The 15910-nt window shown below is 36.7% G+C and overlaps 1 long non-coding RNA gene across 2 annotated transcripts; it reads right to left on the bottom strand.

Annotated features, from left to right (window-relative positions):
• Positions 1-588: 588 nt before the first annotated feature.
• On the bottom strand, positions 589-15456 carry LOC127419466 (uncharacterized). Of its 2 annotated transcripts, XR_007893678.1 has the most exons (8): positions 15395-15456; positions 14445-14543; positions 13551-13691; positions 12970-13072; positions 12057-12125; positions 10576-10701; positions 868-948; positions 589-706 (listed from the first exon to the last, which is right to left on the bottom strand). It is a non-coding gene; the product is annotated as an uncharacterized LOC127419466 (long non-coding RNA). The 2 variants fall into 2 exon arrangements; XR_007893677.1 differs by having other exon boundaries at positions 13551-14543.
• Positions 15457-15910: the final 454 nt, after the last annotated feature.

The raw sequence follows: 15910 nt of genomic DNA, 5'->3' as shown, positions 1-15910 counted from the left end.
CACTGTGTCTATACTGCAATGCCTTACCTCAAAAATGAATGCTCTTGTTATTAGCAATTTTTATTATAGATTGAAATTTATATGTAACATCATTTTAAGACATATAAAAATGGCTTTGGTCAGTTTTCTATTGTCATTTTGTCACGTATTTTTACAAGTACTTATACAGACCAATAATGGGTTACTTCCATCTAAAGGTGTAATAGTTGGTGCTCCATATCCATATTTTAAAATATACTGTATACATATACACTGTATAAAGCTCATTCAAAAATGCATGTAAGGGGAATTTATGGACAATTTGAACTAGTGTATGTCTACATCTTAGCAGCTGGGCACACTATTAACTACCCACCTTGCTCACACACCACTTTATAGTCTGTTATAATGTAACAACATACAAACAAAATACTATTTGTAACCCAGATGTAAAATCTGAGTAATTTGCATTCTAAGTTATAAGCTTAAAACTAACTCAAAAGTGCATATTTAACTAAAATATGTGAAGAAACTAAAGACAAGTAACTAGAAACAGAATGAAAACCAAAGAGTCGGAAAAATATGCAAAACTTTATATTTATTATTAATACTTGCAAATATATGTAAAAAACATATTGCAGATAAACTTGACCAATAAGAGTCTGCATCAGCACTGCAAATGTGATTTATCCAATCAGCCAATCTGGCTGTAGCCGCTGACTCCACCCTAGAGTTAACGCAGAGAGAGACAGAACAGACAAAGAAGTGAAGAGCAACGAGATGCTGATCAACTGTGCTATTAGGAGTTTATAGCAGCAAAAGTCTGAAAAATAGAAAAGATTAGTTTAATCTTAAACTAAAGCTCTAGATAAAGAGAAAAATACTTACCTGAGGAGTGAATCTTGATATCCAATTTAGATGAAGCCAAATGATGAAGTCATTTATTTCGCCCATTCATCCGGATAAAACCTGGAAGAAAAGAACTAGTTTAGTTAATTATCGAGGAAATCTATAAGTTTAATCTTTTATTCTAAATATAAATGAGAATCAGAAACCTAAACTTGTTTATTGAGTAAACTTAGTTGAGAAACTGTTGTGTAAATGCTACCACGGGGTATAGCATTTAGAGCTAAAGCTAATGCATGTATTGAAAGTTAAGAAAGTTAAAATAATTGTCTGAAATGTTAGGAAAATGTTTCTGAGAATGTTTTTCTGCTTTGAGCAGGTCAGTTTTTGTATATATATATGTTTGAGTTGGACCACATTTTTCAACAAGGATAGTGGACTTTTCGTCGTGGATGTTTCTGCACGAACTTTCTGGAAAATTTAATGGCGAGCAAAAATCCAAGAGTCTTATTCTGAACTATGAATATCTTCTGTTCGTGGATTTCTGAATAATCTTCAATTCATCTCTAATTTGAATTCATTCGACAATGAAAAGGTCGAGGTATTTGTGAATCTGGACATTTAGTGAATGTTTATTCTTTAACTCTGAATTTAGTACATTTGGTAATTCAGTTGATTGATTATTGTTTGTTTAGTTGTTTAATTGTTTATTTGAATTGTATAGGTAATTAATACCTAACTGTAATTTTATTTGTTTGGTTTCAATTACATTTTATTGAGTTTATTTGGAAAAAGAGTTACGAAAAAGTTAAATTTGCTAATAGATAGGAACTAAAATCGATAAATCATTTTATTAGCTTTCAAAAAACTAAATAGGCATAATTAGATTAATGGAATTTGAAGAGAAAGCATATTTAATTGAAATAACTAAAAGGGAGATAAATTCATGAAAAAAGAACAGAACCAAGTCTATTGGGGAATTTAAATCTCTAATTGAGTTTACTGTATTTTATTTAAGATATATTTGTTGTATCTGTGAAGTTTGATATTCAAGTTATTCAATATAAATCAGTTATTGCACTAAAGTCAGTTGTTGAGTGTGTATGTGTACCTTTTGCCTCCTTCACGTACCCTAGCTATCTTCTGACTGGCCCAAATCTTTGCCGCCCCGGGTGCCATCACACGTGCTACACACGCTACACAATCTTTTGGCGAGCCAGCCAGGAGGCAGAGTGGCATACACAATCAACGTAAATACTCGCAAATCTATAACTTTCCTGCGTAAACAGCTCAGTTTAGCCTTTGTTAAAAGAAAATCTGAGAAATCCGAAACAAAATGGGTGTTGTAAAAGAGAAAGGCGCGAAAATTCCAAATGCCATCTTAATTTCTGGCATCACTGAAACTGACATTGACAAGGAAATACTCAACTTTGTGAAAAAATACGGGTCAATTCACAGAATTATCCTATGCAAAAACCCCAGACAGAGTTACAAGGTTCATGAGAGCTGAGTTTAACTCAAGACAAGCAGTGAAAAATTTGCAGCCGATGTTGCCTTACGTCCAGCAGCCTGAGAGCAACCCTGATGTTTCTTACTATGTTGATGCTCTGTCCAACATTTATATTCAGAAATTGGGAAAAGACACAACTCAAACTTACCTCGCTGAGCTAAAACAGTTAGCTAAGCGCAGTGGGGAAACCTTTGAGGATGTCTTAAAGGGCATGCTAACACATATTCATGAGGTTGTAGTGCCGACGCCAAGTCCGTTGTCTGTTGATACTGCAGTCAGTGATACTTTACCTGCAGAGTCAGTTGAGCAGTCTTTGACTGATTTCACGTCTGAGCTGCCACAAAGAACAGCCAGCTCTGAAGAGCGTCCCTTTGTTCCGTTGGCGCAAACCATCACGAATTCAGAAGTTCCATCTGTTACAATCAGTAACTTGAACCCACCTGCAATACAAAAAGTTGTAGTAGAACACCTTGTGTGCAACAATGATCTGGCAGTTCACGGAAACTCGCCGTTGCGACTTCCCAAGTTTTCTGGCTTCGTTTCTTCCAACGAAGTTGACTTTGATACTTGGCGCGCTAGCATTGATTTACTACTTTTAGATCCAATGGTTTCCGACTTCCACCGAGTGCATAGAATCTGTGAGAGTCTTTTGCCTCCGGCGGCTGTCATCGTTAAGTCAGTAGGATCGACGGCATCACCAATCATGTACCTTCAACTTCTTGATTCTACATTTGCACTGATAAGAGAATGGTGATGAGTTGTTCATTAAGTTTCTGAATACCTTGCAAAACTCAAGTGAAGCGCTGTCCACTTACCTGCAATGGCTACATGCAACGTTGCAATCCGCCCTGCAAAGAGGCAGAGTGGATAGTTCAGAAGTAGATAAGCACTTACTCAGGCAGTTCTGTAGAGGGTGTTGGGAGAGCCGTTTGATTTCAGAGTTACAACTAGAACAGAGAAAACACTCCTCTCCATTCTTCACAGAACCTATGACCTTAATCTGAACTAAGGAGAGTATGCAAGCTTCCAAAAGTGCTCGCATGAGGCAGCACTTGGGGAATGCTAAAGCGCGCTCTATGATGCACCTGCAAACAGATGTGGAAAATGATCAAGAAACTTCGCTCAGTTCAGTTATAGTGAAAAACTAGCGAGTCAGGTAGTTAGGGTTTGCAATCAACTTGCCGTGTTAACTACAACGCAAACCAAAGATAAGTCAAAGCCCAAGGTTCATGCTGTCAAAGTTTGGAAAGAGCACAGTTCAAAAAGTTCTAAAGAGGAACCCCGAGTCCCAGACAAACCACAAGCTGCCAGACCGAAGCCAGGTTATTGCTTTAACCCTTTGGGGTCTGAGGGTGTTTTGGGCCCTGGAGAAGTTCTGACATGCCTTGGCATTTGTGCTTTTTTCAGTTGCTTAACCCTCTGAGGTCTGAGGGTGTTTTGGGCCCTGGGGAAGTTTTGACATGCCTTGACATTTGTGCTTTTTTTCAGTTGCTTAAAAACATATTAATGGCTAAAATCTGATAACACTGTATTCAGCACAAACTGGGCTACAATAATCTGTGAACAACATGTATGCACACCTTTGTATTTTTGAGAAAATAACGTTTATGCATGGTTTTTGAAAAAACTAACATTTTAAGTCACTGAAATAAGGCCATATATCACATACTAAACATTAAGACTTTTGAGAACTGGATCTTGTAGCCTAGAGTTTTTGCTACAGAAATGATGTGAAACCCATCCTGATCACTCATTCATACAAAACAATATAGTCATTTAACTTTTGTAAGACACTTTTAGTGTTAGAAAGGCCATATGCGAGGAGGCATGGATGATCATGAATATTGATGTGATTCACACCTGAGGAGACAAAGACCCCTCCCCTGAGAGAGAATGAATGTGAGGAGACTTGATTGAATGTATTGTTTGTAGCGTATTCACGAAATCAAGTTTAAGTTAAAAGTAATCTGACTATTCATTTTCTTTACATAAAGACTTTACTTAAAAACTTTAGACCTACACTACCGTTTAAAAGTTTTTAGATCTGTAAGATTTTTTAATGTTTTTAAAATAAGTCTCTTCTGCTCACCAAGGCTGCATTTATTTGATCCAAAATACAGCAAAAACAATATTGTGAAATATTTTTACAATTTAAAATAACTGTTTTCTATTTGAATATATTGTAAAATGCAATTTATTCCTGCGATCAAAGCTGAATTTTCAGCATCATTACTGCAGTCTTCGGTGTCACATGATCCTTCAGAAATCATTCTAATATGCTGATTTTCTAATATGGGCATATTTACAGCACATTTTACACATTTACACCCAAACAGATATTTGCAAGCACAAGCTTCGTTGATGATAATGAGGCAGCATAAACACTAGTTAAAATAACATCTAAACATTCATTAAATTTTTATATCATATTACATATCATATTTATATCATACAGCATAGAATTTAAATACCTGCTTTAGCCGAAACAACATTTAAATATAACTAAAACTTGCCTATTAGGACATATTTCAATACTCTGAATCCTGGCTGGCAAGCCTGGAAATAGTCCAACTAGTAAAATATGTCCATGTTTATTTAAAATAGCATGTCAACTAATATGTAAGTAAAACTGACTTACTCATCCGAAATTGTATCCTCGGCTGGATCAAGTCGCTCTTCAAACGTTCATCGTCAGATTCCCGCTCTTCTTGTGAAGAATGTGAACTCTTCGTCACTATCCAGGTGCTTCCTCACCTGTGTAGCGTGCCATCTTCCAAACGTGCAGAATAGTGAAGGAACTTGATGCTTTTTAAGGCATTGTTAGGGGCGTTTACCATTTGCATTGATCGCCTCAGCACATTACCGTATGAATAGCGCCCTCTGCCCGTGGGTGGGATCACATTAGGGATAATTAGCTGAGACTGGAGAAACTGTACATCGCTTTGTTTCATACAGATTACATTGCAGAAGAATATTTGTTTTAAATTTGAATTATTTTATTTAAAAGTAGACATTTTAAGCTTTCTTTAGACATATGATTCATGTTTGTGATAAATATTCGCAGAGTTTCAGTTAATTTTTGTGACGTGTTTCAGAAAGATGCTCACGGAGACAGAGACGGCTGAAAGCACACCCTGTTTATTTTCTTTAGTTTACAAAAGCATATGGTTTTGTTGTTATTGAGAGTGTACACAAATAAAAGTAGACTCTTTATAGTTTCTAATGATGTCTTACACTTATCTGTATGCCCAAAAATAACAGAGTATTTTAAGTTGTTTCCGCTGTTGTGAGGAAAAAATCCAGCAGGATGCGCCAGCATGTCCGTCGACCCCAGAGGGTTAATTGTAGAAAAGATGGGCACCTCGCTCGATCGTGCACCAATGATCCTAACCCCGCACTAGTAGCAGAAAAGCGGAAGCAACTTTTTAAACGGCAGAGCGAATGGGACTTGCGTTTAAAAACCCTGAACCACAGTTAAACTGAAAGCAGTTCCTGTTCAGGGACAAACAGGAACTGAGACTGCACGCATACGTCCCAACCCCAGCAAAGTGTTATCAGCTCAGGCACAAGCAAAACTGAAACCTTCCTCTTTGCCAAAAGGACTCGTTGGAACAAAATGTACTGCGCAAGTAGACATCGCAGGAGTGACATGTAACTGTCTGTTTGACACAGGCTCACAGGTCACTACAGTTACGCATGATCAACAAATTCACTCTTTGGATAACTTGTTGGAAATCGAGGGAGCAAATGGTCAAAACATTCCTTACCTTGGCTATATGGAAGTAACCATCACTTTCCCAAGGGACTTCATGGGAATTGACATGCAGATACCCACATTAGCTCTGATTGTTCCTGACTTTTCTTCTGTTCTTCAGCCATCCGTGCTGATTGGCACGAACACTTTGAATGAGTTGTACAAGGATTTCTCACAGCAAGAATCTCGTTATTTCTCTCCTACTTTCGGGTACAAACAAGTTCTTAAAACCCTGGAATTGCACCAGAAGCAAAGTGTAGAAGGAAATGTTGGACTGGTGCAAATGCCTGAACAAACCTCTCAAGTAATTCCAGCTGGTCAAAGTGTAGTTCTCTGCTGTATAGCTCACATCCGCGGATCGCACTCTGATAAGTGGATAGTTGTTGAACATCCGTCACTTTCTCCTTTACCTAGTGGCTTAATGGTGGAGGCCTGTGTCGTCACTCTGGGAGAAACTCGGAACTGTCACTTACCTGTAGTATTTGTAAATCCTACGGCTCATGATGTCAAAATTCCTCCCAGATGTGTGGTTGCTGAGTTAAAGGCTGTGCAGTCCGTGTTTCCTGGTGAACAGCCGAGCTGTAACAAAGAAGCAAATGTTACTGAGAGCCCAGCTCTTGAATTCAACTGAGTGGAAGAGCAGACTTACGAAAAAGTTGCAGGAAATTTCAAAGGTATTCTCTCTGCGTTCCCAAGATTTCAGATGCACTGATGAAGTCAAACACCGAATTAATCTTGCGGATAAAACCCCTTTCAAACACAGATCCCGACCCATCCATCCTGAGGATCTAGAGGCTGTAAAGAAACACCTCCAAGAGTTACTTGATGCTAAGGTAATTCGTGAATCTGAATCCCCTTTTTCCTCGCCCATAGTTGTGGTAAGGATGAAGAGCGGTGACATTCGGTTGTGTATCGACTACCGAAAGCTAAACCAGCAGACAATTAAAGACGCTTACGCACTTCCTAAGCTTGAAGACACATTCATGGCCTTAACTGGGTTCAAGTGGTTTTCTGTACTTGATCTGAAATCTGGGTACTACCAGATCGAAGTTGAGGAGACTGATAAAGAAAAAAATGGCCTTTGTATGTCCCTTAGGCTTCTACGAATTTAATCGTATGCCACGAGGTGTCACAAACGCTCAAAGCACTTTTCAGAGGCTAATGGAAAAGTGTATGGCTGACATAAACCTTCATGAAATCTTGGTATTTATTGATGACATAATCGTTTTTTCCAAAACTTTGGAAGAACACAAGGAACGATTGCTCCAAGTTTTAAACCGGCTCAAGGAGTATGGCCTCAAACTTGCTCCAGAAAAATTTGTTTCTGCACAGACATCGGTTAAATACCTTGGACACATAGTGTCTGACAAAGGAGCTCAAACTGATCCTGAGAAGGTAGCCGCCTGAGAAGGTAGTCAAAACCTGGCCGGTTCCTAAAAACTTGAAAGAACTCCGTTCCTTTCTCAGATTCGTCGGGTACTACCGTCATTTTATCAAAGATTTCGCAAAGAAAGTAAAACCCTTGAATGAGTTAACCTCAGGGTATCCCCCTTACCCGTCAAAACTTTAAGGTAGCGAATAATGCTCCTTATAGAAATCCTAAAGTTCCCTTTGATGGCAGGTGGACAGCCACTTGTCAAGAAGCATTCGAATGAATCATCAAAGAACTCACAACTGCGCCGGTGTTGGCTTTTGCCGATCCAAGACTGCCGAACATCTTACACACGGATGCAAGCACATCAGGCTTAGGCGCTGCTTTGTATCAGGAACAGGTTGGGCAAGTCAGGGTCATAGCCTGTCGCTAGATTGTCATGCAGTGGGTCCAAATACCCAACTCATAAACTGGAATTTTTGGCATTAAAATGGGAAGTGGTAGAAAAATTCCACGATTACCTGTACAGTAGCACTTTCACTGTGGTAACAGACAGTAATCCCCTTACCTCCCTGCTTACCACAGCCAAACTGGATTCCACGGGTTATAGGTGGTTAGCTGCTCTGTCAACTTATAATTTTAAGCTGCAGTACCGGTCAGGAAAACGTAACGTTGACGCTGATGGGTTATCCCGTAGACCCCATGCAGAAGTTCCAGTTGATAATATCTCTAAAGAAGAGCAAAGTCGTATCTTAGCTTGCTGAAAAGCTTATGACACATCCTGATGGTTTGGAAATTCAGGATGATGTGGTACAAGCTATTTGTGAAAGTCTTCTCGTTCAGTGGGTTGAAGGTTTGAGTGATTTACCAGTTCCCTTCATCGGTTCCTTGGCAATGCAAGCAACTGCTGTGCCTGATGTCTATCCTCAGGAAGAGCAATGTGGAGGTTTACCTATAATTACTCACCTTTCTCCTTCTGAGATCCGAAATGCGCAATTAGCCAACCCTTGTATCCATGAAATTATTGCTTTACTCCAAACTGGAGAATCTCCTTCAAGTACAGTTTGAAATGCGCTACCTAAGTTACCTTACCTCCTTCGGGAGAAGGACCGTCTAGAGTTCCATGACGGGATTCTATAAAGAAAGAGAAGCATAGTTGACAAAGATACTTACCAGCTGGTTCTACCAGAAAAGTTTCATGCGGAAGTCCTAAAGCATCTGCATGAAGATTTTGGGCACATGGGTGTTGAACGAACCCGTGACTTGGTCAGACAAAGGTTCTATTGCTCAAGTTAGCTTCAGATGTTAAGCACAAAATCAGAACTCGTCCCCTGCAACTAGGGTGCATGGATTTTCTCACGTTAGAACCGGACAGTAGTAACACCAAGGATGTATTAATGATAACCGATCACTTCACGAAATACTCACTTGCCATTCCTACTCCCAACCAAAAAGCGAAAACTGTAGCAAAGTGTCTCTGGGAGCAGTTTATCTGTCATTACGGCTATCCGTAGTGCTTGCACAGTGATCAAGGTCCTGATTTTGAATCTCACTTAATTAAAGAGTTGTGTGAGATGGCAGGAGTGAGAAAAATCAGAACAATGCCTAATCATCCTAGAGGAAATCCTGTTGAAAATTTCAACAGAACCTTACTAGGCATGTTAGGAACCCTTGAACACAAAAAGAAAAGTCATTGGAAGGAATTTGTTAAACCCTTGGTACATGCATACAACTGCACCAAGAATGAGACTAATGGGTTCAGTCCCTACAAACTCATGTTTGGATAACAATCTAGACTTCCAGTGGACTTAGCTTTTGGTTTACCTTTGAAAGATAAAGAAGTTCCACATTCACAGTATGTGAAGAATCTCAAAGAAAACTTTGAGGAAAGTTTCCTTATTGCAACTAAGATCTATTTTTGATAAGAAAGTAACCACATCCGTGTTACAAAAAGTTTTGGTCAGAAATGTCAGACTTAGAGGGAAAAACAAACTGGCAGATAAATGGGAAGGAATTGTACATGTGGTTGTAGACCAACATGGAAAACTGCCGGTGTATAAAGTTCATCCTGAGCAACAGGCAGGACCTACCCGCACACTGCACCATGATTTATTACTTCCTTGTGAAACACTTTCATCAGAAATGAGAGATGCTGAGTCTCAATGCTCAGTCACAAAACGTAAGACTCATAGTGTAACAGTTTGCGAAAATCCTGAAATTGAGGAGAGTGCTGAATTTTCAAATTCTGATGGTGAGGAAGTATATTACTCACAACCTCAATTCAACATTGTGAGTGAGACTTACACAGTTCATACTGCTGATGTAACAAAACCTGATGGGAATAAGGAAAATGTTCGCTTACCTAATCCAGTCCCATTAGTTCATCAGAAATTTTTGAAAAATCCACCTGAAACAGAATTCCATGTGATGAACAAATTACCTGCAGTTGAGTCTGAAATTCCTGAGGAATCTCTCAGTGAACAACCTGAAATTATTGAAACTCACTCACCTGAAATCTCTGAAGTTCAACCTGTAAAAGGAAATTCTGTGAAAGAAAAGCCTGTGGGAGAGAGTTGTTCACCTACCTCGGTAACGCAGTGTCCAGGTAGAACTAAAGAAATGTCCTTACCTGAATCTAATCCTTCTGGAGAGGTGTTAAGTGGGTCAGAATCACCTGAAAGGGAAGGCAACTCTGATGATGTGGAGTTGAGAAGGTCAGTAAGACACAGGGAGAAGCCTAAAATTCTAATTTATCCTGAGTTAGGAAATCCCTTGGTAACAATCGTGCAATCTCTTCTCCAAGGTCTGAATACTGCTTTTTCAGAATCCTCGCAAGACTATTCTCGAGCGGTTCACCCTGCAGTCCATGGATATATGCCTTTGGGTGGTATGCAATGGGACTTGCATAATTTTAAGAGGGGAGGGTGTAACCCAGATTTAAAATCAGAGTAAACTGCATTCTAAGTTATAAGCTTAAAACTAATTAAAAAGAAACTAAAGACAAGAAACTAGAAACAGAATGAAAACCAAAGAGTCAGAAAAATATGCAAAATTGTATATTTATTATTAATACTTGCAAATATATGTAAAAAACATATTGCAGATAAAACTGACCAATAAGAGTCTGGATCAGTGTTGCAAATGTGATTTATCCAATCAGCAAATCTTGCTGTAGCCGATGACTCCACCCTCGAGTGATGAAGTAAAGTCATATATTTCGCCCGTTCATCCGGATAAAACCTGGAAGAAAAGAACTAGTTTAGTTAATTATCGAGGAAATCTATAAGTTTAATCTTTTATTCTAAATATAAATGAGAATCAGAAACCTAAACTTGTTTATTGAGTAAACTTAGTTGAGAAACTGTTGTGTAAATGCTACCACAAGGCATAGCATTTAGAGCTAAATCTAATGCATATATTGAAAGTTAAGAAAGTTAAAATTATTGTCTGAAATGTTAGGAAAATATTTCTGAGAATGTTTAGTGCTTAGTGCAGGCCAATTTTTGTATATATATGTTTTGTTCGAGTTGGACCACGTTTTTCAACAAGGATAGTGGACTTTTCGTCGTGGATGTTTCTGCACGAACTTTTTCGAAAGTTTGATGGCGAGCAAAAATCCAAGAGTCTTATCTGAACTGTGAATATCTTCTGTTCATGGATTTCTGAATAACCTTCAATTCATCTCTACTTTGAATTCATTCCACAATGAAAAGGTTGAGGTATTTATGAATCTGGACATTTATTAAATGTTTATTCTTTAACTCTGAATTTAGTACATTTGGTAATTCAGTTGATTGATTATTGTTTGTTTAGTTGTTTAATTGTTTATTTGAATTGTATAGGTAATTAATAGGTAACTGTAATTTTATTTGTTTGGTTTCAATTACATTTTATTGAGTTTATTTGGAAAAAAGAGTTACGAAAGAGTTAAATTTGATAATAGATAGGATAAAACATTTTATTAGCTTTCAAAAAACTAAATAGGCGTAATTAGATTAACAGAATTTGAAGAGAAAGAATATTTAATTGAAATAACTAAAAGAGAGATACATTTGTGAAAATAGAACAGAACCAAGTCTATTGGGGAATTTAAATCTCTAATTGTGTTTACTGTATTTCATTTAAGATTTATTTGTTATATTGTTTGTTTTATCTGTGAAGTTTGTTATTCAAGTTATTCAGTATAAATCAGTTATTGCACTAAAGTCTGTTGTTGAGTGTGTATGTGTACCTTTTGCCTCCTTCATGTACCCTAGCTATCCTCTGATTGGCCCAAATCTTTGCCGCCCCGGATGCCATCACACGTGCTACCCTTGCTACATATTGCTAAGTTAATTTTTTAATAAAAGCTTTAAGAAGTGACTGCTAAGTTTACTCTGTAGCCTTTCCTTCGAAATCTTTAAAGGTTTCATTACAGTATCTGTGCTGTGCTGTGATTTGTTCTGAGCAAATGTCGTACAATTTATTTTTTTAACAAGTTTACATTTACAGTGACAGTGCATATTAATAAATATTTATGTAAATATTGCAGTTTAGCTATAACAATTTTTTTTTTAACTGTAGTCCCTGGGCAGGTATTTCAAGGTTTTACTTACTGCGCTGCTCTGGTGGAAATATCCTTGGACATTAGGCTGCCATCTCTCCCTGTTACAGTGGCTATTGTTCTGCCAAAAAATAAATAAGAAAAAAGGGTCACACCTGTCCTGCTCTACAACCTGCAGACCCTTGGGTCATGCAGCTACACAGTCTCCTTGATACAAATTTGTTGATTTAACTGCCAGTCATAAAGTTAACAGAATTCTTAGTTCATGCTTAACCCTGAAGCGCATACAGATGAATGAGTGACATTTGCCACAAACAGCCAATACGTAAAGCTTGGAGAGAGTCGGCGCAATTTACTTCTCTCGAGAAATTCAGTGTGATTTACGTCTCTGCTGAATATCAAGAGAAAATAAAAAGAATTTAAACATTTACACAGCATGAAGAAACACTGCTGCTGCCGTGGAATTTTGAGGTGACTGCTGGAAAAAATAACGGAATATAAAGTGTAACTGAATTTCTATAGGTTCACAATAAGAACATACAGGCTTTTTATTTTTAAAAGCATACAAATTTATATATTTAAAAAATGTAAAAGCTTTTATATTCATTTAAAATAAAAGCATAATATATTATAATGAAGTGCAAACCATGTCACTTTGTTTGATAATTATGCATAATTACATGCAACTAAACCAAACCGTATTCCAAACCCTAACCCTATAGTAAGTACATGTTGTTAATTAATATTACTCAGTACTTAAATGTGTAATTACACTGTAACAATGACACCTTAAAATAAAGTGTAACCAAACTTAATATGCAAATATTTTTCATTTCAAAAGTTGAACTGCAGAATGGAAACTTTTTTCAATGTAAAATCCATTCTCAGTGTTTGTGAGGCTTTGGAGGCTTTAAATGTGGAGGCTTTAAGTTTCAAGCTTGTGTACTGTAGGTGTTATACTTTACCGTGATAAACTATTTGTGACGGTCAAATCCTCCTCGCAGATACATGCCGTAAACAGAGCCTTCTGGCAACACTGAACATACGTCATTACATCAGCTTAAACATCTATATGAAGAAACAATAAGCAAAACAAACTGGAGTGGAGGGGGACTATAAGCTTAAACATATTAGTTTATATTGGCCTTAAGAATTGTGAAAATATGTCAAGTTTACAAGGATTGAGGGTTTGGCCCTTTCACGCTCTTTTTTTCATGGTATCCCCACCTACTACCCCATGTATTACCCCATAACATCCATATGTGCTCCTTTTCCCCAAGTAAAAATGACACCATGAAACTATGAGAAATATGATAATTTATTTGAACCCTAACATTAACATACAGCTTTATATGAACTAGCAAAAAGTGGCATGAACAAATGCAAAACAAAAAAACTAGAAAACCTCAGGACCCTCCTCAAGTAAGAGAGATAAGAGGGGGCACACAATGACACATATGGTTATTTAGTCAGATAGATCTCAGAAATCTCAGACTGAAGATATGAATGGTAACTCTGGTAAATGGTAACAACATTTGGAACGTACTGTAGAAAGAATTTGCTTGCTTTAGGGCCTGCTCTCTTCTTCCCCCATCTCTGTCAGATGCAATCTGCATTCATCTTTTAATGAACTTTTCAATGTCTCAGTCTGACGCACTGGCAGTACTTGCATTTCTTCGCACAGATTCTTAAAAAAAAAAAAGAAAAAAATAATAATTTATCAATCAGGTGAATATGGCACAAGTTTGCATGTTCAAACATGAAGCTGGTTATCCTAACTTAGCATAAAGACTGGAAAAAACTAGCACTTTACGGGGTTATATAGTCGTCTGTGAAAGTATTCAGACCCCTTCACTTTTTGCAGACTTTATTGTGTTGTAGATTTAATTTTAAATGAATACAATTGACATATTTTATAGTTTCAAAATGACAAAAAAGAAAAAGGCCCATAACAAAAGCTTCGGCACCCTGCATGGTCAGTACTTTGGCAAGTATCACAGCCTGTAAATGGGTATAGCTTACAGCTATTTTAGTAATCAAGTATTCCACTGATTATTATATTGATTTACCATCTGATAAGAAATACTTTTACTTTATTAAAGAGCTGTGTATATTGTTAGAATTTTATCTTTATTTTATTGATATGCCTTATACGGTTCTTTATTGATAATCTTATTGGTTATTTTTCATTACTAAATTGTTTTTATTTTTATTATTTAAAAATGTATTATTATTTTACGCTGCACAAAGTTAACCATCTCCTGGTGCAAGCTTTATATCTAGCATATAGACATGACAGTTTTATCAATCTTCTCATCTAACTCTCGGCAAGAAAGTGTAAATATTTTTCCTATAACAATGAAAATAAATTAACACTATGATACACAAATAAAAGTTAGTGAGAACAACATCTTTAATGGCAAGTGGTTCAAAGCCATACTTCCCATTCACTCTGCGCCAATTAATTTGCTAGTTTTGACATTATTCTCCAGACAGATTCTTTTACAGTCAGACCCTCTGCCAGTCCAAAATAGGTGACCTGAAAGACAATATTGTCAGTTACAAATGGTACAGTGCCTATAAATTATAAAGTATTAATCTTCCTAAGAAGTTTTCATGTCTTACAGCACAGAATCTAAGTAGATTAAATGTGGTTTTTATGACAATAATTAACAGAAAAATCCCTTAATATCAAAGTGAAAACAGATGTCTACAAAGTTATCTAAATTAATTACATATATAAAATACTAAATCAGGGCTCCAGACTGACTTGGATCTTTGAATTTGAGCAGAGTTAAATAAGAATGTTATATTTTGAATAGCCGAATTCCCCCGGTACGTCCAGATAGGAGATACCAACTGGCTCTACCTTTGGAGAAAGCGTAACGGTCAAGCTGGATGACGTCATATAAACCAGTCATATAATGGCACCAACGTCAGTGGACGGCCTTCAGAGTTTTAATTTGATTAAAAACATAGATTTTTACATTTTCTTTACACAATATACAAAATGTATTATTAAATTGTAATGCTACACATTTGTTGATATAGGCTGGTGGTAATTTCAAAAATTAGTTTTACCTGTCGCAACATTTTCTACACCTACTTGTCTTATTAAACAGCATTTGTATCGTAGCAAACTATACATATAGTTCACTAAAAAAGTATACTGTTTAGTGTAAAAAATGTTGAAGATTAGCAGACAGGCTGCCGATTCATTAAGTAATAAGCTTTTAAATTGGCTACCATAATTCTCAAGAGTATATCTAGCTCTATATCAGCCAACACACGATTTTAGCTTCCTTATAAATAAACATTACGTCGATATTATATGTGTAGAACGGTTTATTAAAATGATGTTATATGTTAGATTATCAAAGATTTACTCACCGCGGTAGCAAGCTAGAAGTTCTTCTGCTGTTCTGCGGTTAATCTAGCAGCTCCAAAAGCCCGCCAAGTGTCGTCACTAGATGTCGCAACTAGTGCGCATGTCTTGAAACTCAGAGCAGAGATGGTATTTGTTTTTGTTTTTTTGTTTGGTTTTTTTTTTTTTTTTTTCAAAACCACAGTTCCTTTAAGCTTGTTTGATTATATGAATTAAATCATTAATTACCAAATTTAGTTACATTTAATGGATTAATTAAAGAAACAAACAACCTCCATGATGAAAAAAGTTAAGGAGAAAAAAAGAGATTGTGCAGAAAAAAGCTAAAAAACAAATTAATAATAGGAATTAAAATAATAATGAAATACAATAAATAGCATAAAGTTGACAGGGAAAGGGCTTTACAATTGATCTTCCAAAGTATATATATATATATTTTAATTAATTATGTATGTGTGTGTGTGTGTGTGTGTGTTTGTGTGTGTGTTATGTTAAAAGATATTACGTTTAAGTTTAGGGGT

This window comes from Myxocyprinus asiaticus, chromosome 3 (assembly GCF_019703515.2).
Source record: "Myxocyprinus asiaticus isolate MX2 ecotype Aquarium Trade chromosome 3, UBuf_Myxa_2, whole genome shotgun sequence".
NCBI lineage: Eukaryota > Metazoa > Chordata > Actinopteri > Cypriniformes > Catostomidae > Myxocyprinus > Myxocyprinus asiaticus.
This window is presented reverse-complemented; position numbering and strand designations above follow the sequence as displayed.